Raw genomic sequence first — 23,538 nt, 5'->3', positions numbered from 1 at the left:
GTTCTGCCCCTCTGCTTTTGTTATCAGAGACAACTCTTAATGCATAGAAAAAAAGAAGAGATATTTCAGATTTTATTTTGAGGCTTACACCTAAAGACCTATCCAGATCTTTGCAAAACTGGAATCAGTTTGCCTAAAACACAGCTCACCTGTGGCAATTTAACCTCTGTTTGTAATCAACTGAGTTAAGTATTTCAGTCGAGATAATTATACTAGAAAGTACTGCACAGAGGGTGTTTGTCGACACTCCCAGAGTCACCTTTCAAAATGTAAAACACTGTTGGAGGCAAGGTGCACTGTCCAACCAAATGTGAATAGCATTAAACTTTAACCACTTGAACTCCTTTAATATTTTAGTGATTCATTCCTAAAAGAAATGAAGAGTGGGGGACAACCACCACTCTTCTACTTATGTTGTGTTGAAACACACAAACAAATAATTTTCAGATAAACTAGTCAACTTAAAACATACCACTATTACCTTAATTTTCTCTTGATATTGGTGTCAAAAATAATTATGATCATTTAATAAAATATACACACATGCGGTTGTGGCAGAAAGAAAGGTAAATGAGAGCATCAATGTTTTTTTTTACTAATGTTCCCCCTTTTTCTCCCCAATTGTATCCAGCCAATTACCCCACTCTTCTGAGCCGTCCCATTCTGCTCCACCCCCTCTGCCAATCCAGGGAGGGCTGCAGACTACCACATGCCTCCTCCGATACATGTGGAGTCGCCAGCCGCTTCTTTCCACTTGACAGTGAGGAGTTTCGCCAGGGGAACGTAGCACATAGGAGGATCACGCTATTCCCACCAGTTCCCCCTCCCCCCAAACAGATGCCCTGACCAACCAGAAGAGGCGCTAATGCAGCGACCAGGACACATACCCATATCCGGCTTCCCACCCGCAGACATGGCCAACTGTGTCGGTAGGGACGCCTGACCAAGCCGGATTCAACACGGGGATTCGAACCAGCGATCCTCGTGTTGGTAGGCAACGGAATAGATTGCTACACTACCCGGACTAGAGCATCAATGTTAAACACAGCCCTTTACCTTGACAACTAAATTTATAGTTGAAAAATAGTCAACAGCCACATATTTCAAATTGTCAAGCACTTCTCTGTTATGAGCAAACAGGGATTGCAGGAATTTTCTGATTACTTTTCTTTGACAGTCATGCTCAACAGCATTACTGAATGTATGTGATGTGGTCAATTGATTAATGCAGCCTGGAACAAGCCTATGGGAGAATTGCAACACTACAACAAGTTGCCAACTAAATACTTAGTATTACAGCTTACAGCTTAATTACAACCCAATATACAAAGAGTAGAGTAATACTTGCTTTAAATCACTAGTGGTCAGAGGTCTTGGTCTGGGCAACTGTATAATTGGCTATTTGATTTCCTGACAGACAGGCCCCAGACTGTGAGAGTAGGTAAAACATACTCATACGCAATAGTTCTTAGGACCGGCGCACCACAGGGCTGCTTCCTCAGTCCTTTATTGTACAGTCTGTTTACACATGACTGTGTTCAAATGTGACAACAACATCAAATTTGCAAATGACACCACAGTGATTGGACTAATAAGTGATGATGTTGTTGTCATATTTGAACACAGTCATGTGTAAACAGACTATACAATAGAGTAACGCTTGCGTTAAATCACTGGTGGTCAGAGGTCTTGGTCTTGGCAACTGCATAATTGGCTATTTGATTTCCTGACAGATGGGCCCCAGACTGTGAGAGCAGGTAAAACATACTCATACACATTAGTACTTAGGACCGGCACACCACAGGGCTGCTTTCTCAGTCCCCTATTGTACAGTCTGTTTACACACGACTGTGTTCAAATATGACAACAATATCATTAAATTTGCAGATGACACCACAGTGATTGGACTAATAAGTGACAGTGATGAGAGGGCCTATAGGAGGGAAGTATAAGATTTAACCATATGGTACCATGATAAAAACTTCTTTCTAAATGTTAATAAGAAAAAATAAATCATTGTTGACTTTAGAAAGTTCAGTGAAAATCACATTCCTATTTCCATTTGTTGAGATTGTGGACAGTTTTAGATTTCTCGGTTTATACATCACAGACACGCTCACATGGTCTCTCAACACCAGTTGCAACCTCAAGAAGATACAGAAGAGACTGTATTTTCTGAGGCATCAAGAGCTTTGGTATGAGTACCGAAAACTCGTATGAGCTTTTATCACAGTACCATGGAGAGCATCAGTGGGGTTTGGCAACCTGACTGCTCAGGACTGCAGACTGCTTCAAAGGACTGCAAAAGACAGCAGCAAAAATGAGATGGGGATGGCATGGCATGTCCTTGTGTCCACTGTTTGACAATAAAGTTGGACTTGAACATTTATCATAGCAGTTCAGTGGATCTTATGAAATGAACTCTGAACATAAATGAAGTGGGTGAGAGTGGCAAGAACAACTGTATGAGGCCGATTAACTAAAATGACACTGAGTGGATGGGGTACCGACTGTCTCATGCTCTCTCTCCTCCGTACCAGACCTCAACAGTAGAGCTGCTCATTTCCTCTCTACAGCGGAACTGCTGAGTGACATCTAAAATATTATCATGATAATCGTATGGAATTTTACACAATCTCGATATATATCACTATATCTGTTTAATTATGCAAAAAATACCATGTTGAAGAATTAAACTGAGCTTCATCATATTGAACTTTCATGTAATTTGAAGTGTACTATCAAACCCAAACCAGTTTTGAAGTAATGCTCCCTCTGCCTCTATTGTCATATCTAAACCCAGGTTACTATAGTTAGCTGGGAGCCGACCAGGCTGCCACTAGCCTTGAAAACAGACTGCCAACCTGCAATGCAGGCCCCTGCTGGCAGTGATAACGAGATGAGTGCTGCAGATAATAGTGAGGAAGTTGCCATGTGCTTCTCAAACTCTGTTGCTTGCGCTCACCTTTACATCTATGGCAGCTGCAACAACAGCGGCTTGGAAGAAAACAGCAAGCCAGTGCCTTTTTTCCAGAGTTGGAAAAACCAGGTCCAGAAAGTAAATGTCCAAACCGTGTATTTGCTCTAACCATGTTACTAAACCAGCTGATTTCATTAGGTAGTTTTCCCTACCTAGTTGAGGAGTGGTGTTGACTAGAATCTGCTGGTGTAGGGCATGAGTGGAGCAAATACATGGTTTGGACTTTTACTTTCTGGACCTTTTTTCTCTGCCAGCTAGAGTGGCCACTGAGACAGCCCTGCAGCTCCGCACGAACGCTCCCATAGAGTGGACTTACTAGTGGTAGTGAAGGCAGCAGCGGACTCCATTGGCATCTCTCTACCACAACCTGGTTCTCTGCCCCCTCGCCTCTGTATGCTGTCTGGGGCATATAGACGTCAGTGGAGAAACAATTGTTCATGATCCCCGAGATCAACAAGTTTAAGGAGCTGGTGTGGATAGCATGGCCTGAGATGTGAAAGCCCCCATATATGCCTACATCTATTTCACCAGGGTGGGCAGGATTAGCAAGGAGCAAGGAGATGGTGGGTACCTGAGTGAGATATTCCTCCTGACAGCATTGACTGTGATGGCCAGCAATAACATGACTCCCCTGGGAGTGTCCCTGTCATCAATAAAAACAAGCAAGACCACTGCTACAGAGGAGGAGTCACACATGCTCATACAGATGGATGGGCAGCTCAGCTACCTCACTGGAGCTATCGCCACAGCTATGAGCTGTATCATGGCGAGGCACAAGGATTGCAATGTCCTAATGGTCACTTCCGTCAAGATGGCGCCAGTGTGTGCGGCGAGCCGTCTGCCGGGTCTGTTTGGCGTATTGTTTGCTATTGTTCTGTTTTGCTGCATATGCTGTCATGATGTCTTTGCTCTACTCGTATATGATCGTCAAGCGCTTCTCAAAATCCGAGCGTCCCATGAGTTGCTGTTAAAGCACAATTTGGGAGATCCATTTTCAAACTTTCCTCCATTGCTTTCGGCTATACCGGCATACCTGCGCCGCCCACATTGTGTCATTCCCCGCAGGAAGCGCCCTAGAAGACGGGGAAAGCGGGGTGGTGTTCGGGTGAAAATCAGCGCTTACCTAACGTCCTCCCATGGAAATGATTCTCGCCTCCTTCACAGTGGATATCACTTTTTTTCCGATTCGATGGCTCCTGCCTGTTGTTCCTGGCGTTGCTGTGGGCCAACTTCACTTGCCGGTGGAGGCTCCTCTTCCAAGACGGACGCGAGCCCGCAGAGGCGGCGTGGATAACAGGAACCTTCGCCCGCTGGATCGTGCATCAGCATCGGACAAAAGGGAGCTCACTGTCCGTCTAGCCCCCATTAATGCTAGATCGCTAGCTAATAAGACATTCCTGCTTAATGACTTCTTTACCTCTCGGGAATTGGATTTTAGGTTTCTGACGGAGACCTGGCTTCACTCTGGTGAGTTCACCCCATTTTCTGAACTCCTCCCCCCTGACTGTTTATTCATTAGCTCGCCTCGGACCACTGGCAAAGGTGGAGGTCTAGCTTCTGTATTTAAATCCAGCTTCCACTGCCAACATACTCCGTCTGACAGCGTCGAGCTATAACTTTTTGAAATAACGTGTAATTGTCCCGTGCTGTGCATAGTGGTCTACCGTCCACCAAAATTCAATAAGGACTTCATTCAGGAATTCACAGACTTTGTGGCGGTGACTATAGTGAACTACGGCAGTTTCTTAATTGTCGGTGATTTTAATATCCATGTCTGTTGTGAATCCAGACCTCTGGTCAAAGACTTTTTGAGTCTTATTGACTCTTTTAATCTCACTCAATTGGTGACTGGCCCGACGCATGAGAAGGGTCACACACTGGACCTTGTGTTGGCCTTTGGTTTAAGTCAGGGGTCTCAAACTCAACTTACCTGGGGGCCGCTGGAGGTAGAGTTTGGGTGAGGCAAGTATTCCAAAAAAAAGTACAACCGATCCAATGTTCTCAATCTTTTTAAAAAAAAAATTTAAATTTATATATACAGGTGATCAAAACAAGACAGGTAATAGTACAAGTGCAGGAACAAAAACGAACAGTGTGAGACAAAAAGGGGACACCAGGTTCTGTTATGACAAGATGGAATACTAATAAGCTAATAAGCTAACAAAAACAAAAAAACAAAAACAAACAAGCTATCAGCTACATTTGAAGCACAGGAGGGGCGTCTTGCACATCAAAGGAGAAGGGGTCAGCAAAAATTTGAAAAGTGGCTCTGTGTGTCTTGAACTCTGCAAACCTGTGATCAAATTGCTCCTGTAGCTTCACAATGGCAATCAGCATACTTCTCACCACTGAATGGTGTGCCTGCATCCATGAGTGCCTTGCATGCCGGGAAATGGCAGGTTTGTCTGAGAGTGCTGTTGTTTTAAGATTGGCGACCCGTTTCTCTCTCTCGTCTCCCTGGTATTTTGTATACTCATCAGCATGTCTAGTCGAGTAATGACGTCTGATGTTGTATTCCTTGTGCACCGTAACTTTCTCGGTGCATATAAGACACGTCGGGCTGCCTCCTCTGTGCTCAACAAAAAAATATGCCGTCTCCCACTTTTCCTGAAATTGTCTGTGCTCGTCACCAACTTTTCTCTTCACGGCAGGTTTTGAGAAAGACATAACGGGCTTGCTGACAGGATATATTTTCCTTCCACTTGGTATCGCTCCGGAATCAAGTTTCAACCAAGTTTCAGCGGTCGCTAATTCGCGCTGCCCATTATGGTGCGTCAAGTTGTGCTCGGAAGTCGGACTTTCTGAGCTCCGAGTTGGACATTTCAACTGGAAGTCTGAAATCCGAGTCGTTCCAATTTACAACTTCCAACGTAACGGGAACGCACCATGACTTGACAACAAACGCGACACCGGAAGCTGTCATTGGCCTGCGCTATGGTAGCTCATAAGTGAAAAATAAAAGCCCAGGGCAAGCGCGGGCCGCACTAACACTAAACTTTGATGTCAAGTAGGGGGCCACAAAATAACGTCCCACGCGCGGGCCGCGAGTTTGAGACCCATGGTTTAAGTGTATGCATCAGTGACATATGTGATACACGTATATCGGACCATTTGCCTGTGTTATTTACTGTGACGCTGATTTGTTCTCAGGTTAAATCGCACGCCCCGGCACGCTCCCTTCGCACAATTAACCCTTTGACGGCGTCTCAGTTTTCTGTTGCTTTTAAAGATTCTATGCTTCACACCCTGTATGACTTGTAATCTCAGTGCCGATGACATTACCACTCACTTTAACTCTACCTGCACTGACATACTGGACTTGGTTGCTCCTGTTGCAACCAAACGCCCTAAACCAGTGACAGAGCCATGGCTCAATACGCCCATTTCACGCCGCGGTCATCTTGGATTAAAAAAAAAACCAAGTGGTGGGAACTTAGCCACGCCCCCTTCTTACTCAATCGGAAATCAATGCAGCCGGGGCCAGCAGCAAATATGGTTTGAACTACCAACCTCGAGCACCTACCGTCATTTACCACAAATGACATCGAAAAATGGGCAGAGAAAGGGCGTCGGATCCCAAGGGATGGGGAATGGGAGAATATGAAAACTAAGCTGGATCTTTTCTTTTTCGAGTACATTCTGCCTCTCCTGTGCCAGTGAGGAGAGGAACACACACAGGGCTGTATTCAAAGAAGCTGTTTAATCACAATAAAATAAAAAAATAAGATACATTTCATTTTTATACTGTACATTCAATATTTATACATTAGATTGTCCCATCTACGATATTTTCATTCTTTGTCCTTTAACTTTAACAAAACTGTTGGTTCATTTTAAACTAAAATATGTTCGGTCAACTGTCATTCTGTTGTAGCAATAAACTGGAACTCGCTACCAACTCAAATCATCAATTGTTTACTAAACTAAGATAGTGATTGATCATCTCAAGGTGTGAGCTAAAAAATGGGACTGTACTGAAATGAAGTTAAATATGTTTAAATCTATCTAAGGTTTGTTTGCACTATTTTCTTGTCAGCTGAATTTAACAAAGGTTTAAAACAGTGGTCCCTGAAAATTTGTTAGGAGAGCACACACAGTCCACAGTTGGTTGACTGTTCCACTTAGTGAAAGGGGTATGACTCCATCAAAAATGTGGTACTCCTTTATGCATCCTATTGACCGTTCGATGTGTATTCTCAAGCCAGCAATACTCTGTGTGTCTGTGAGCTCATCACAGCTAAACTGTCCACTTGGGCCTAAAAATGCAGGGATGACAAGTTTTACATCTATTTCATCGAGCAGGTCTTTGATAAGGAAGCCCTTATCGGCCATGACCTCATCACCTGACTCTAAGAGGTCCAGAACACCTGACCTCTTAGTTATCTCCTTATCAGAACTACATCCTGTGTATAGATTACTTACCAGGCTAACTGACCCTGAGGGAGTGATCCCAATTAGGGATTTCAGTGCAGTGTTACTTTTATAATGGGAGTATGTTATGGTGTTCAAAACCTTCGAACTAGCTGTCTCGATGCTGATCTCTGTGCAGTCTAGTATCACTCTTGTGTTTGGGTAGAATTCCCTGAATACTGGTGGAATTAGCTCGTCTACTGCTGCTCTACTAGGCCATATTGGGAGGGTCCCTAACATAAAGAGCAAATAGTTGGCCCACGTCGTACAGTTCCTGCTGACTGTGGCCGGCGACACATTGAATCGTACAGATAAATCCAGAGCAAAAAAGCCCTGCCTCACACGGCACAAGAACAGGAAAAACTGATCAGTCAGCGATAAATGCTCTGCATGGAAGCCAGACACAGAAATGTGTTCTAGGTTATGCCTGTTCCTTTGCATTTGAGTCCATCGCACCATGGACTCTGCAGTAGGCTGTAAAGCTAGGAAGAGTGCTTTGAGGGTGTGGTAATCCTTAAAACCAGTGTAAAACCTGATCAGATTGGGCGCACACTGGAAGCATTGTAGACTAAAACGCTCACTTTTCAGCTTTTTATTTTCGTCCTCCAGGAAAGCGATGCGTTTCTTTACTGCGTCAAGCTGGTCTTCCACAGAAAGGGGCTTCACGTCGTAGTCATGATCAGGTAGAGTCGCCCAAACCTCACTGGACACATGAGGATATGTCATACATGTGGGAAGAGCTATCCACAGAACAGAGCTATCCACTACTGAAAGATTAGTGAATATATATATATATATATATATATATATATATATATATATATATATATATATATATATATATATATACATATTGTAGTGAATTCGGGGGACAACGCAGCCACAGGAACTGCCGCGGCCGGGAAGCAAACCCATATCGCCCGCACCGCAGGAGACATCGCTAACCGCTGGACTAAAGGGTCAGACCCGCCGGCCAGCGTGTCTTCTTATCCATGCACGTTACACTATTTTACAATGCTTAAGCATATCAGCTCCTTCACGCCTCAGGGCGCATACGCTTCCGATGGCCTTACGATCGCTCCATCCCACTTCTGACACCAATGTAGCGAATTCGGGGGACAACGCAGCCACAGGAACAGCCGCGGCCGGGAAGTGAACCCATATAGCCCGCACCGCAGGAGACATCGCTAACCGCTCGACTAAAGGGTCAGACCCGCGAGCCAGCGGCCAGCGTGTCTTCTTATCCATGCACGTTACACTATTATACAATGCAGTAATCTACATGTTTGAAAAATTGTATTGTACTGACAGTAACAACTCATCTATCTCCCTCATGTTCCTCTTCATCTTCTTCCGCTATTAAGTCACCAATGCGACTACAAACAGGAGCAAACATTTTTGAAATGTCAAGGATTTATCTCTTTCCCTTCTTTGATAGGAGTTGCAGGATGGTACACAGCAGTACGTCATGTTGCTTCCAGCAGTGTTTTCAACGAAGAAGGGGGCGTGGCTAAATTCCCACCACTTGGTTTTTTAAAATCCAAGATGGCCGCGGCGTGAAATGGGCGTATGACACCACCCGCGCGCTCTTAGACGCACACGTAGACGCGCTGAGAGAAAGTGGAAGAAAGACAAACTTCATGTCTCCTTAGGAATTCTAAGAGACTGCTTATCAGAGTACCAGAGAGCCGTTAAATCTGCAAAAACACAGTTTCTATCAAACCTTGTGTCCAACAATTGTCATAGGCCTCCGGTTCTTTTTAATACTATTAACTCTCTTATAAATCCATGTGATTCTCCTTGCATTGTGTCAACACCCACACACTGTGAAGAATTTCTTAACGTTTTTACAGATAAAAGCTCTGCTATTAGGGCCTCACCATCTTCTTCGGCCTCAGATCCTGCTGTTTATTGTGTGCCCAGCTGTCTTAGAGCAGTTTGAGCCCGTGTCCCTCTCCTTTATACCTGAGGTAGTTAACCATTTGAGGCCTTCACATTGCCCCCTCGACAGTATTCTACCCAGACTGTTAAAGGATGTTTTTACCACTGATGGGTCTTGTATTGTAAATTTGATAAACACCTCTCTTCTCTCAGGCTGTGTTCCTGCTGTTTTCAAACATGCTGTAGTGCAGCCCCTCATCAAAAAGAGCAATCTTGATCCTTCTGTTCTTTCTAATTTTAGGCTAATTTCTAAGCTGCTTTTTCTTTCAAAAGTCTTAGAGAAAGCAGTTTATGTACAATTACAAACACACCTAGAAATGAATGGCATTTGTGAAAAGTTCCAGTCTGGTTTCAAATCACATCACAGCACTGAAACAGCCCTTTTAAGAGTTTTTTAATGATCTTCTTTAAACTGTGGACTCTGGGAACTCTGCTGTTCTGGTGCTTTTGGACCTGACTGCTGCCTTCGACACGGTTGACCATAATATTCTTTTATCATGTCTTGAGCTATGTGTAGGCATTAAAGGTACTGCCCTAGAATGGTTCAAGTCTTACCTGTCAAATAGAAGCGTTTCTGTCCATATAGACCAATTCTCTTCAGCTGCGGGTCCCACTTAACTGTGGGGTCCCCCAAGGCTCCATTTTGACCCCTATTCTCTTCTCATTGTATATGCTGCCCTTGGGGTCCATTTAAAAAAAAAACATAATATCTTTTCATTGTTTTGCTGATGATTTGCAAATCTATATGCCTATAAAAAAAACAGCAGAGATTCTATACAGGCTTTGCTGAGTTGTTTAAAGGATATCAAAACATGGATGGAGTTAAATTTCCTGAAACTAAATCAAAATAAGACTGAAATTATTGTATATGGACAACCTGATCTTCTGGATGGTTATGATAGCGCTCTTGGCCCTTTAGCTTCCTACAGTCACTCTTCTGTTAGGAATCTTGGTGTGATTTTTGACAGCTCTTTTAACTTTGATAAACAAATAAGTTCAGTAGTCAAAACAAGTTTTTTTCAATTACGACTTCTGGGAAAAGTAAAGGCCTATCTCCCTCCAAATGATATTGAAAGGGTAATTCATGCATGTATTACCTCTCGCTTGGATTATTGTAACTCATTGTATGTTGGCGTAGCTCAGTCGTCGCTTCGTCACCTGCAGCTTGTACAAAATGCAGCTGCTCACCTGACAGGAAAGAAATGACGTGATCACATAACGCCTGTACTGGCCTCCCTTCATTGGCTTCCTGTCTGTTTTAAGATTTTATTACTTGTTTTTAAGTCTTTAAATGGGCTGGGACCATCTTATTTATCTGAGCTAATACATCATCATACACCAGTCACTCAGGTCAACAAACCAGATGCTTTTACATGTTCTGAAATCCAGGCTTAAGAACAGGGGCGACAGAGCCTTTGCAGTAGCTGCCCCTGATCTCTGGAACAACTTACCAGTACACATAAGATCTGCTCAGACCGTAGAGGCTTTTGAATCTTTGTTGAAGACCTACCCCTTCTCGCTGGCATTCAATTCAAGTTGAGCTTGACACCGTGATTTTATTGTGGAAATATACCTTTACTCTTATGTTTTATTGTTTACATTTTATAGTCTTTATTTTATTATGTCTTCTTTATATATATATTTTATATTCATATGTGTCACTTATTTTATATTGCATTTTAAGCTTGTGCAGCACTTCGGTTCAACTGTGGTTGTTTTAAATATGCTATATAAATAAACTTGACTTGACTTGACTTGAGTTGATTAATCAAAAAACCCACTTTCTCTGCTGGAGCAGAAGCCCTCTAACCTGGAGGAACATTGCTCGGGAAAGACGAAACAGTCCTCCTGCTGACCATAAGCCTGCTCTCCCATCAGCTCCAAAGAAGAGAACACAACTGGCTGTGAAAAGGGACCAACCCTGTTAATGCAGCCCCCTGCGGGCCCCTTTTGGCATATCACACGTGGTGTCCTCACCTGCTTTCAGGTATCTAAAATCACACTTTTTAGCACATATTGCCCTGATTTAGTAAAAGCAAAAAAAGTGAACTTCAACACGGGGATCTCTGGTTCGAATCCCTGTGTTACCTCCGGCTTGGTCGGGCATCCCTACAGACACAATTGGCCGTGTCTGCAGGTGGGAAGCCGGATGTGGATATGTGTCCTGGTTGCTGCACTAGCGCCTCCTCTGGTTGGTCGGTTGGGGCGCCTGTTTGGGGGGAAGGGGAACTCGGGGGAATAGTGTGATCCTCCCACGCGCTACATCCCCCTGGCGAAACTCCTCACTGTCAGGTGAAAAGAAGCAGCTGGCGACTCCACATGTATCAGAGGAGACACATAGTAGTCTGCAGCCTTCCTGGGATTGGCAGAGGGGGTGGAGAAGCAACCAGGATGGCTCGGAACAGTAGGGTAATTGGCCAAAGTACAATTGGGGAGAAAAAAAGGGGGGAAAATCCAAAAAAAAAGAAAAATGAACAGTGATCTTGATTCAAAAACAGCCATAGCCTGTATATTTACCACTGAGGCAGGAGTCGTTCATTGAGATGCTGCTTCCACACAACTGAGCTAAGGTCCTTCAGGGCAGGTAAGCACATACACTCCTTATTGCCTGCATACCCCCAGAGGAGAAGCAGCCCAGCCTTTCTGTTTTCTCAATGTACATGATGTCGAGTGAGTTGTGGCCGGTCTGATGCTGATGATGCCTCTGCCATCCGTCATCAACAATGGAGGCTTAGCCTAATGCAATGCCATTGGTGAGGAAGGGTGCTCACTCTCTCTTCCATAGAGCAAATGGCCTGTGCCCTGAACGTCGATGCTGGAAATTTGTTGTTTTCACAGAAATATAAAATAGATTTTCTTTTTTCTTTTTTTGATTTTGATATACTTTATTAATCCCTGTGGGGAAATTCTTCTCTGCATTTAACCCATCCTAGCTGTGTAACTAGGAGCAGTGGGTGGCCGTTGTGCAGCGCCCAGGGACCAGGAGTGTAAACCCTAACATACATGTTTCTTTTTTTGATGGTGGGGAAAACTGGAGCACCCGGAGGAAACCCATGCAGACACGGGGAGAACATGCAAGCTCTACACAGAAGATGATCTGGGATGACCCTCAAGGTTGGACAACCCCAGAGTTCGAACCCAGGACTTTCTTGCTGTGAGGTGACAGCGCTATCCACTGGGCCACTGTTGCAAATATCTGAGAGGGAATTATAACCTGTTTAACTTCCCAACACTAATTCTTCTTTTTCCTTTTTTCTTTTGGATTTTTTCCCCCGTTTTCTCCCCAACTGTATCCAACCAATTATCCCACTCTTTCGAGCTGTCCCGGTCGCTGCTCCAACCCCTCTACCGATCCAGGGAGGGCTGCAGATTACCACATGCCTCCTCCAATACATGTGGAGTCACCAGCCGCTTCTTTTCACTTGACAGTATGTAGTTTCACCAGGGGGACATAGCGCATGGGAGGATCACGCTATTCCCCCAATTCTTCCTCCCCCCAGAACAGGCGCCCCAACCAACCAGAGTAGGCGCTAGTGCAGCGACCAGGACACATATCCACATTCGGCTTCCCACCCGCAGACACAGCCAATTGTGTCTGTAGAGATACCTGACCAAGCTGGAGGTAACATGGGGATTGGAACCGACGATCCCCGTGTTGGTAGGCAACGGAATAGACCGCTACACTACCTGGACGCCCCGAAACTAATTCTAAGCAGCTTACAATACATAATTAAAGCTACTAAAGTCAAGAATTTTTTTAATGAATGTTTTTTTATGCAAATAAGCACTATAAATGACAATAGCTAAGTAAAAAGACAACATTTAGACGGCTTAGTTGTGTGGGACGGTTTACATTGACTTTGAGATGGAAATTATTTTTTAGAACAGTTCCAGGATAGTGGTGAAAAAAGTTAATCTGGAACCCTGCATACATGAAACGAGTTGTGCATGTACAATATGTTCCTGTCCTTCTATTCACTCCATGGGTGAGGTGACAATAACCTACATACATGCAACACTTACTACAAGATTGTATGAATACAGGTTGCATTTTCAAAGCACACATGGCTGGCCTTACCAATATGGTATTGGTAATATGGATGATACAAATCCTCAATTTAAGAACATTATAAAATGGCAATAATAAGTGTGGGGGGGGGATGCGCTCCAGTTATATAGTCTACCTCTCTAAGCTAGATTGGTCAGTGCCATGAATGACAGGCCTGGCTATAGCCTTCCATAGACTGTATTCCACCTGACCTACACTGTCAAAACAAGTAATTACAAATTACACCACAGGAACAGAAGCAGCAACTGCGTTCAAGATCTGAGCTCACAAACTATTAACCAATATGCTTTCAGAGCGTGACATGTCCAAAATTTTGCGCAAAGACTCAATTAGGAGTTTCTGCTCTGAAATATTCAGTGGCAAAATTATTCACGGTGGGAAAAAGGCAAATACATTAAAGTAAAGTTACACTGCATGGCAGCAGCTTTGAATAAACAATTAGCCTACCTTGCGGCAGTCATGATGTCTGTTATCGCCTACTCCAAAAGTGGCCCTTGTCGGGCCTTGTGCAAGTTTTGTGGTGATGAAGGATCGCATCAGGCATACAGCCTATGTCCAAAATAAATATGTGCCCATGTATGAGAGAGAAGTCCATCTCCTCTGGGTCATTATGCTAGTAAAGCCAACACTTAGTTTGGAAAAATGTGCTTTTGCATAATTTTGGGGAACATTTATTGGGAAAAAATATTCAATAACTTTGCTCTTATACAGTGTAGTACCATCAAATTCAGTTCAACCACCAAACTAAGTGTTGTAGTATAACCAACAGGAGACCATTGATTTGTGTATTGATTTTGGGCACACTGAATAAGAATTAAGTTATTGAATATTTTTGTGGTATTTCTTTTTAATGTTACACTTTTGAAAAGGTCCCTGTGCACTCGTCTCACAGTTGGCTGCATATAGAGACCAGTGTTATTTGTCCAGCTCAGAGGATGGCTCGTTTTGATGAAAATTAGGTTGTAGCTCGCTGTCTACCTTACTACAGTAGGAAAGAGGCGTTGTTTGTGTTTTAACAATATTTCGCTTATGAGTTATTGACCTGGGATGTTTGAATCTGTGAATATATTCCCAACTTTACCGAAGTGTTTGGTAAGTCATTTCTTTTATTTGTAGGTAATTCGTGCTATTGGGTACAACAGTGCTCTTCAGCAAGTGTCTATCTGGCTTATTTGGCAGTGGTTTTACACAATCCTCTTCAGAAAAATGATCACTGCAAAGGCGGAGTTGTCTCAATGTTGTGGGTGGAGTGTTGATGTCTATATTCAGTGCAACTAGCCACAGCTGTCTAAGGCCAATATCCCTCAGCGGTAGATGGTGAACTCTATAAGGTGACCAGGACAGTTCTTTGTTTCAACAGCCTGGAAAAGTACAAGCACGCACCGTCTTTGAAATCTTTATAAAAGTGAAGTCTGATTTCAGTCTGATCGTGCAACAGCTTTTTCTGATCCAAACAGCTGATCTGCAGGCATTGTAATACAGTGCGTGGCACAGCTGCACTTATGTGTAGAATACGAAAGTTCTACGGTTGAGAAAATGTAGTGCCAAAAAACAGGCTGTCTGACAGAAAGGTGAAGCAATGAAAATATTTTTAATATCGACTACTACTACTGTAAAATATTCTAAATATAATGTACACTTAAACAGATATTGATTTTTTTAGATGGGTCTTTTTTAGGTGGCTAAAATGCATTTTGTTTCTGACCCCTTCCACTGCAGTACATTGCTTGCTAACCCTCCCTATACCCCTGGCTGCGTCTCCAAACTGTGGGCGTGTCAATCGACATCTACTGTAGGTAATACACTAACTATGGATAAGTACCTCATACAAGCCCACTTCAAAAAATCTAAACTATCCCTCATAAGGACTCCGTGGAACAGATTGAGACATCATGCCTGTTATGCAAACTAGGACTACTGAGGCAGAAAACACTGCTTTTATTTTACCCCCTTGATCTGAGATCAAGTAAAGAGCTAATCAAAATCCTGGGCCTAATCTATGGGTTGACATCTGCCTAGGGCTATTCAGCGTAACTCTAGGTGAATGGTAATGGATGACACATTTTAGCCTGAGGAAATAATCCAACCATAGAGCAGAGCAACGATCATGGCTGATGCAGCAAAGTTTAAAAAAGATATCAGCTAGGTTGAGTTGTAAAAAAATAAAGAAAAAACAAGTTTAATTCATGAGACCTAGTCAGAAATGAATTCATATTTGGATTTGGACTGTAAAATTTGACCTTTGTTTAGTAGACTTTGTTAGAATTAATCACGTCCATAGATATTCCTAAGTTTAATAAAGGAAACTCAACTATGCTAGTATGAGCCACTGTATCTGATGGTGGATATACAGCAGGTAATTCCATGTGCCATAGCAGCTTGATAAAAGGCTAACAGGGTTACCCTTAAGTAAACTAGTGCAATATGCGATTGTAACATTTGTGATTGTAATTCTGTGTTTGGTTGTGGCTTAGAGCAGTAAAATGCACTAAAATTTTGCTCCTTTGTTTATATTGCTTGTGACATTTCTCAAGGTCTTGTACAAAAAAAAAAACAGAAAACAAACAACAACAAAAAAACTATCAAATTGTATCTGTGTGTGCTTATGAGAAAAAAGCAGGAAATTGAAAATGTGCAGCCAGCAGCTCAACTGCTGGAAGGGGCTAAAATTGGAGCTTCACAAATTGATCTGCCCAGTGAGATTAAACAGGCTTTGCAAAGGATGAACTGGTGAAAGGCTTTGCCTAATATCACTTGGAGGAAAAAAAAAAAAAAAAAAGAAAAACTCAGACCCTTTCTAAAAATAGATCCGCTGGTGTGACATCATCAGTGCAACACAAATATGATCCACCTTTACATCTGCATAGCGAGAGAAGTCCCAGAGGAGCCAGTGTTGATGTAGCATATCTCTGGTTGTTTAATGGCGACACATGTGCACGTGCACAAATTCATGCAAACGGGCACACAAAGACTAAGGCAGGTCAAAAAAAATTCTATATTGTCCTGCAGTTCTATACTGTCCCAATAATCCTGTAACAATTTCTACATTTTTCAACATCACTATCCTCTATAAAATGTTTAGGGACAAGCAGTAACCGGAAAACACTGACATAGTTCTATTTGAACTACGGAGAAACGTGTAGAAACCAGGCCCTGTATTTCCAGGGAACATGCTGTTACTTTCTTAGTACATTTTTCCTGCCCCCACAATTGTTTTTTTTTTCCTGTTAAGCTCACAATATCAATTTGTCAATTTCCTCAACTGCCAGCCCTAATCCGTCCCAAAACCCCATAGCATGCCACATTTATCCCAGTACTCACAAGTGATGGTAGTGTCTGTGAGTCATGGTGGGGCTCTGTCTCTCTGGACTGGGGAGCAGGAAAGCTGAGGCACGCCGTCGCTCTCACACGCACTTCTAAGCCCGCTGCTTATTTCAAGCCTCATCACATTGGGGAATGGGATACGTAGAGCATTCTAGTGATGTAACCGACGTCACACATTTTATAAGCAGCAGCCACTGAGGCGCACAGGGCAACGGACCGGGCACCTGTGCACTCCTGGCAAACTGGAGTTGAACTCATTCAGTCTTTTTCTGTTGATGGCTGGTTGTGTTGACTCTTTAGACAAACATCTTTCCCATAAAAGGGGGTCTGAAAATGACATCCTCCGACTGTTTTTTTTTTAACTCATCCAATGTATAACATTGGACGAATTACAGCTTGTGTCTGAATACAATTAAGATAATATCTGATGAGATATTTCTTCTCACATGGAGTTACAGCATGATGCACTTCAATGACTGGCATTAGGTTGCTCATTTTTGTATATCTTATGAAGCGAGTCTTTAGAAAGTGATGATTGATTGAGCATATATAATTAAACTCTTACATATCAGTGTACATAAATCTATTTCAACAACAACAACTTAGTTTGCCAAACTGAAATGGTAGTTCTTCCCGCCCTTTCTCTCCGCAGCTGTACCTGGCCAAAATACACATACCCACATCCGGCTTCCCACCCACAGACACGGCCATTTGTGTCTGTAGAGATGCCCGACCAAGCCGAAGGTAACACGGGGATTTGAACTGGCAATCCCCATGTTGGTAAGCAATGGAATAGGCCGTTATGCTATCCGGACGCAAAAATTGAAGTAGTTCTGAGTCATTTTTTTGTATGGTCTGGGTATGATAATAAACCACATGGAAGATGTTCCTGTTATTTTCAAATAAACACCAGGTGGGTCTTTGTGACCACCTTTATCAACATGAAAGGGCCATGCTTGACCCCAGCACTTATGACTGAATGTCTGGCAATGCATCTCTGTGTATTTGCACTGTGGGAACTTTAACAGCATAACTTTTTTCTCTCCTGCAGTGAGACCTACGCACCGTACTATGAGCTGGCTCACTGTAGTATTATCCTGAATTCAAGAGAAATGATTGGTCCATGGGTAGCTATGGAAACCAAAGTCTGAGTCGCAGGTAGAGCAGGCAAAAGGGAATGCAATCACTTCTGCCCTCCTCATCTGGACCTGATGAGCCCTCCCCAGCTAATGGAGTTTAGCACAAACAAAATGGACAGGTACAAGCCTTAATTACATTTGGAGAGTGGTCCCTAGCTACCGCCTGACTTATTTGAGCTACCCTGGTCAGGCAATGACAAACACACTAATAAAGGTTTCAGCAAGCAGGGCTAGAATTCATTAAGTAAATGACACAACACACAACATTTCAAAGCCGATTTGACATGCAATCCAGGCAATTGTGAGATGGGACATGGTTAATTTAAAGAAATGTACCCAGATACAAATACAATTACACCAAGTAAAAAACACATTAACAGCAAGAAAACGTTATAGAAATGTTAAACTAGGGTTTTTGATGTAAAATGTCCATCTTAGCTGCCAATGGAACATGCCGCTTATTTTCAATATGCTTATTTAAACCAGATTAAACCAGAGAGGAAGCTATTGTGGGGGAACCAACCGATCACTTTTAATGGCACTGGGTCACGCCAACTCTGCTTCTCTGTGGACCGGCATGATGGGAAAGATTAATCAAGGTATTTTCGAAAATCCGTCATCCCTGGTTACACCACAAGCATCCTTAAGATAAGGTCCCATGATCGGTCATCCCAGCCCACCTCCTACACTAAACAAGCCCTGTCCTCCCCACTTTACCGGGACAATATACCGAGAATATACAGCATATGTACAGTTTATTGACAGACGGTCACTTCATTTTACTGATGTTTATCTGAATTACTGAAGTAATTCAAGTAAATTTCTGTTGCGAGAAGAATATCAGTTTAGATCCACTGAATCAGTGAGGCAGAGGTCAAAAGCTCTGTATAAGATACTGCGTCTTCACAATTTACAGTTACGCGCCTATTTCTCTTTCAAGTCGGGAAGTATGAGAGAATGTCCTAACCCTTTGTTTTAACATGCAAAAGACTGACAGATTTTCAGCCATACCCTCCATCTAGTTGCAGCACAAGGACAATTGTGTAGACGTGGAAATATGTTTATGGGTAAACTTACTCCTATAAAGATTTATACCCTTGAGAAGACGGGGAGCTGTACGTCAATGAGGGAGGAGGGAGGGGTGAATTGCTTGACAGCAACCTGCACCTTCACTCAGTTGATAATATTACTGCTGAATATACTTTATGTGTGTTGAATTCCAAAACACTGAAGCACATTCCTCACAGGATTACGTACTGTGTGGAAAGTGCAGAAATGGCAGCACCCTATTGACACAGCAATAAGCGAGGCAGAAGTGTTGAAACATCAATCACAAGGAGGACCTTAACAGCATTTGCTATGACAATAGTGACAGGTGATGGATCTCTCAGGGGACCTGATGACATTCAGCCAGGCTCTACTTAGATATGGGCTCAGCCAAAACGAACACCCCCAGTGCAGCAAATCCATCTACCCCCTCGGCACCACAGCTTGCCCATCCACATGAGAGATACTGGTAGTCCGCTCACAGCCAAAGATACTGAAGAAGAAAATGTGCGTGAGGCAAGTGTGTCAGTGTGATGAATGGCATTGGATCACTAACCACATGTACTCATTACTCGGTATACATTTGATTTACAACACCTCAGCCCCACCAGGAGGCGATGGTAAAAAAAAACAAAAAACAAATCTGAGGGCCTAGCAATCACTCTGAAGATGGGAACTTGGGCCAGGCCATGTAGTAGTGTACAGAAGTTAGCATGTTTGCTGCCTTTCTTCTGTGTTAAGAAGAGATGGGGGGTTAACAGGGTTTGAGACATCATCATTACTTCAGCTAATATGGTCCTTTTGGAAGGCTCCAACCTGGGCCCTATGATTTCCACGATGTAGAAAACATGGATGGAAATATGGAATGGATGCATAAAAACAGATTTCAGATATAAAAACATAAGCATGTGGAATTTGGAGATTTGTGGGGGATTATTGTGAATTTATTAGACCTAGACCATCTGCTTCTTTTCTTACCAGAAATCCTGCTGCGTTTCTGTGTCTTTGTGTATGTGAATGTACGCATCATAGTGTGCACATGTCACGCATGCGAGTTTACTGCATAGGATAGAGAAAAAAATGCCAAAGTGACTGGCACCACATGAGACAACAATGTGAAAAAAAGCCCAAGAAACATCGCCATTTTGCTTTTGTTTTTACTATTGTGATTGATTACACAAACTTTCTTACAGTAAACCTGGGTAAAAGGACAAACATCAGGATGAAAAAAATACACAGAGATAACTAGAAGTGGGAAAAATAAAATGGAATTTGAGAAAAAAATAAAACAGATGTCATAGGGCCCTAAATGACAATGTCTCACCTCAATATCAAAATCTTGAAACAGAACAGAGAGGAAGACAGAGCACATATCCCCCTTTAGTATGTAATATCTGAAGTGTATGTAATTGGCCCTATTTTCCCCCCTCATCTGTAAGATCACTGGGATCTTGAGCAAATATTTGGCGTGTGAATGAATTAGGACACTGATTCAGAGAGAAGAACATTATCAGAAAGAACACATCTAGAGGCTAAACTTATCTCTCAGTGGCTGGGTGCTGCGCTCACTACACCCAATCCCTGGGCTGAATGAATCTAATGGTGCATTATATAACAGGCTTTGGGAAGAGTGTATGATGAGCCTTGCTTGACATGTTTGTTCAGATGAAGTAGATATGGCTTCCCTCTGATAAGTTTGTAGATTAAAGACTGGGGCATTACAAATCCAACACTTCAATATCCTCCGCATAATGAGATTGAGCGAAACTGGAAGACTGATTTCAATTATGTCTGCATAACTCTAGATAGCGAAACAGCACAAAAACACTAAGGATGCCTTCCACAAGGACACTGGTCTCAAAAGAAGTTGGAGTCTCACAGTCATTACAGTCACCCTTTGGTGTTCTCAAAACAAACAAAAAAAACTTAATCTGTCTGCATGTGAGCGTATCACTGTTTATGGTCACTTGATCTCTTATGACTATTGACTAATCTTGTCATTCTGCTCTGTTGTGCAGTACAGCACAGTTGGGTGTGTGGGGCGTATTCAGGATGCTTCCCGATTAGAAAGAGCCTGGGGCTCACAACACACAAACACTTAACCTTACTCCACTCCCCTGGTCAGTGGAAGGCAAGACCGGGGATGAGACGAGGTTATGAGGTAGCAGTTCAAGCATAAGAATGAATGATATGAGAGGCTGTTGAGAGTGAGCCGTCTATAACTGAATTCATTTTGCAGAGCGACTCAAGTGCTTAACATGCTCACTGATTTTGCTAATCATGTTTTTGCATTGACTAAAATGAGTGCAGAGCACTAATATACTCTGTGTGTGTGTGTGTGTGTGTGTGTGTGTGTGTGTGTGTGTGTGTGTGTGGCACCAACAAATCCCAAGACTAAAGATTTTGACCAAGAGAGGGCAGTATGTTTTCATTGAATGAGACATAGTTCACATGGCCCACTGGACAAAAAAAGCTTCAAAAAAAGCTACTCATATTTGCACTGACATAAAACCATAAAACCCAATTCTACAGTGGTTCAAAATTAGGCTGGAGGAAAAATGAATCATTAATAGCCAGTCACAATGAGTGGAGTAAATTTTACAGTGCCAGAAGACTTGTTACACACAACTTGGTCAACAGCTAAAAAGCTTGGTCTCCAACAGATCTATAGTTAGCTGAATTTTACTATTTCCTCATTAGAAGCTCTTGCCCTTTAGGCCTATGTGACAAGAAGTAAGTCCCAGGACATCAGCTGTGTGAGATAGCGGGTGGTGGATGTAGCACTACGTAGTTATGACCAGGAGATCACTGCCCCAAGCTCAAAGGCAAATCATACAAAATGTATTCAACTTTATAATAATTTTCCGTCTATTATCCAAACCGCCTATCCTGCTCAGGGTCGCTGGAGCCTATCCCAGCAGTCATTGGGCGGCAGGCGGGGGGACAGCCTGGAGATGCCACCTGTCCATCACAGGGCTCGCTCGCTCGCTCGCTCTCTCTCTCTCTCTCTCTCTCTCTCTCTCTCTCTCTCTCTCTCTCTCTCTCTCTCTCTCTCTCTCTCTCTCTCTCTCTCTCTCTCTCTCTCTCTCTCTCTCTCTCTCTCTCTCTCTCTCTCTCTCTCTCTCTCACACACACATTCACACCTCGGGACAATTTTTAGTATGGCCAATTCACCTGACCTACATGTCTTTGGACTGTGGGAGGAAACCGGAGCACATGGAGGAAACCCACGCAGGCACGGGGAGAACATGCAAACTCCACACAGAGGACGATCCAGGACGATCCCCAAGGTTGGACTACCCAGGGGCTCGAACCCAGGACCTATTTACTGTGGGGTGACCGTGCTGACCACTGCACCACCATGCCGCATAATCATTTTAAATGCTGACGTTTTCTAATACATTTCTCACCTACTCTTCTATGTTTTGTTGCTTGGAATTGTCAGTTGTGACAGAATAGTAAATTGTCTTGCTCTGTTGAATGGGAAATCTTCAGGTATTCTATTTTGAAAAGGAGCAAGGTCTTTTTCCAAAACCTTAAACTTAATTTATTGTCATATGAATGTGTCAGCTGAAATGCATTACAGGATGCTCGGAACACTTGGTCAAATGAAATGGTTATTGTGTTTACAGGAGACAGTCACTGAAGGTGTGGAGAAGTCATGTGCGGGCTAGCCACTGAGATGCATGTTCTATGAGGGGCTTCGGGGAGGGGCTTTCCCCGAAGTAAGGTCATCCCACAGTTGATGCAGATGTATATGGGGGATGATGATACTGTACAGCTTGTGACATGCATTGGGGTGAAAGCCCTGGCAAACACACACAATTTGTAATTGTGATATTGGGCTATGACTTGACTTGACTTGACACTCAGCATTACACACTGAGTGCCAACATCAACCAGTAGGGGGAAGAATGAGCAGGATTTACTGCTTGAATTGCCAATGCCATTTCATGGAAACACACACATACACACACACACACACACACACACACACACACACACACACACACACACACACACACACACACACACACGCACACACACACATAATCTAGTTAGTCATAGCTGATGATTGCTTATAGCATGAAACAGGCTTGTACTGTCTCATAGAGAATGTACTTGACTAACTGGATTATTCTGCTCCTTATTTGTTGAGCACTATCCCTACCGTTGAGTGTTTCTTTTAACAAAGTTTTATATATAAAGTAGTGAATTTGGGTGGCAGCCCGAGAACTGCTGCAACCAGGACGCGAACCCGGATCTCCTGCACCACGGGTGACAATGTTAACCAGTCAACTAAAGGGTCGACACTCACGCCAACAACGCAAACAGAAGAAAAGCGTCGAGGAGTCAAGACCACTTTTCTAAGGTAAGGGGAGCATGCCAGATGCCATAAAACCCACTCGGTTGGTAAGAAAAGCATTCCATAACGTTAGTAACAAAACTCACTCCACAACATTAATTTCTCTGTCTCTCTCTCCCCCCCACAGAGAACACAATTTCCACTGCTGCGCTACAGACTGACAAACTCTGTGTGCTGAGTGAGATTACACGTCAGCATCATGCCATCATCATTGCCATTAGGCCTAATTCAGTGGTTGCCTTGTACAGTTAAAAATAGCACC

At 43.1% G+C, this 23,538-nt stretch overlaps 2 long non-coding RNA genes across 2 annotated transcripts; both read left to right on the top strand.

Annotated features, from left to right (window-relative positions):
- Positions 1-4,314: 4,314 nt before the first annotated feature.
- Positions 4,315-18,449, top strand: LOC130107213 (uncharacterized). The gene is made up of 4 exons (XR_008809802.1): positions 4,315-4,447; positions 17,377-17,504; positions 17,776-17,982; positions 18,350-18,449. It is a non-coding gene; the product is annotated as an uncharacterized LOC130107213 (long non-coding RNA).
- Positions 18,450-22,541: 4,092 nt separating this feature from the next.
- LOC130107214 (uncharacterized) lies at positions 22,542-23,538 on the top strand. Its single transcript, XR_008809803.1, has 3 exons — positions 22,542-22,635; positions 23,120-23,282; positions 23,404-23,538. It is a non-coding gene; the product is annotated as an uncharacterized LOC130107214 (long non-coding RNA).

Source organism: Lampris incognitus, chromosome 2 (assembly GCF_029633865.1).
Source record: "Lampris incognitus isolate fLamInc1 chromosome 2, fLamInc1.hap2, whole genome shotgun sequence".
Taxonomy (NCBI): domain Eukaryota; kingdom Metazoa; phylum Chordata; class Actinopteri; order Lampriformes; family Lampridae; genus Lampris; species Lampris incognitus.
Note: the sequence above shows the minus strand (reverse complement) of the source record. Positions and strands in the feature narration are given on the sequence as shown.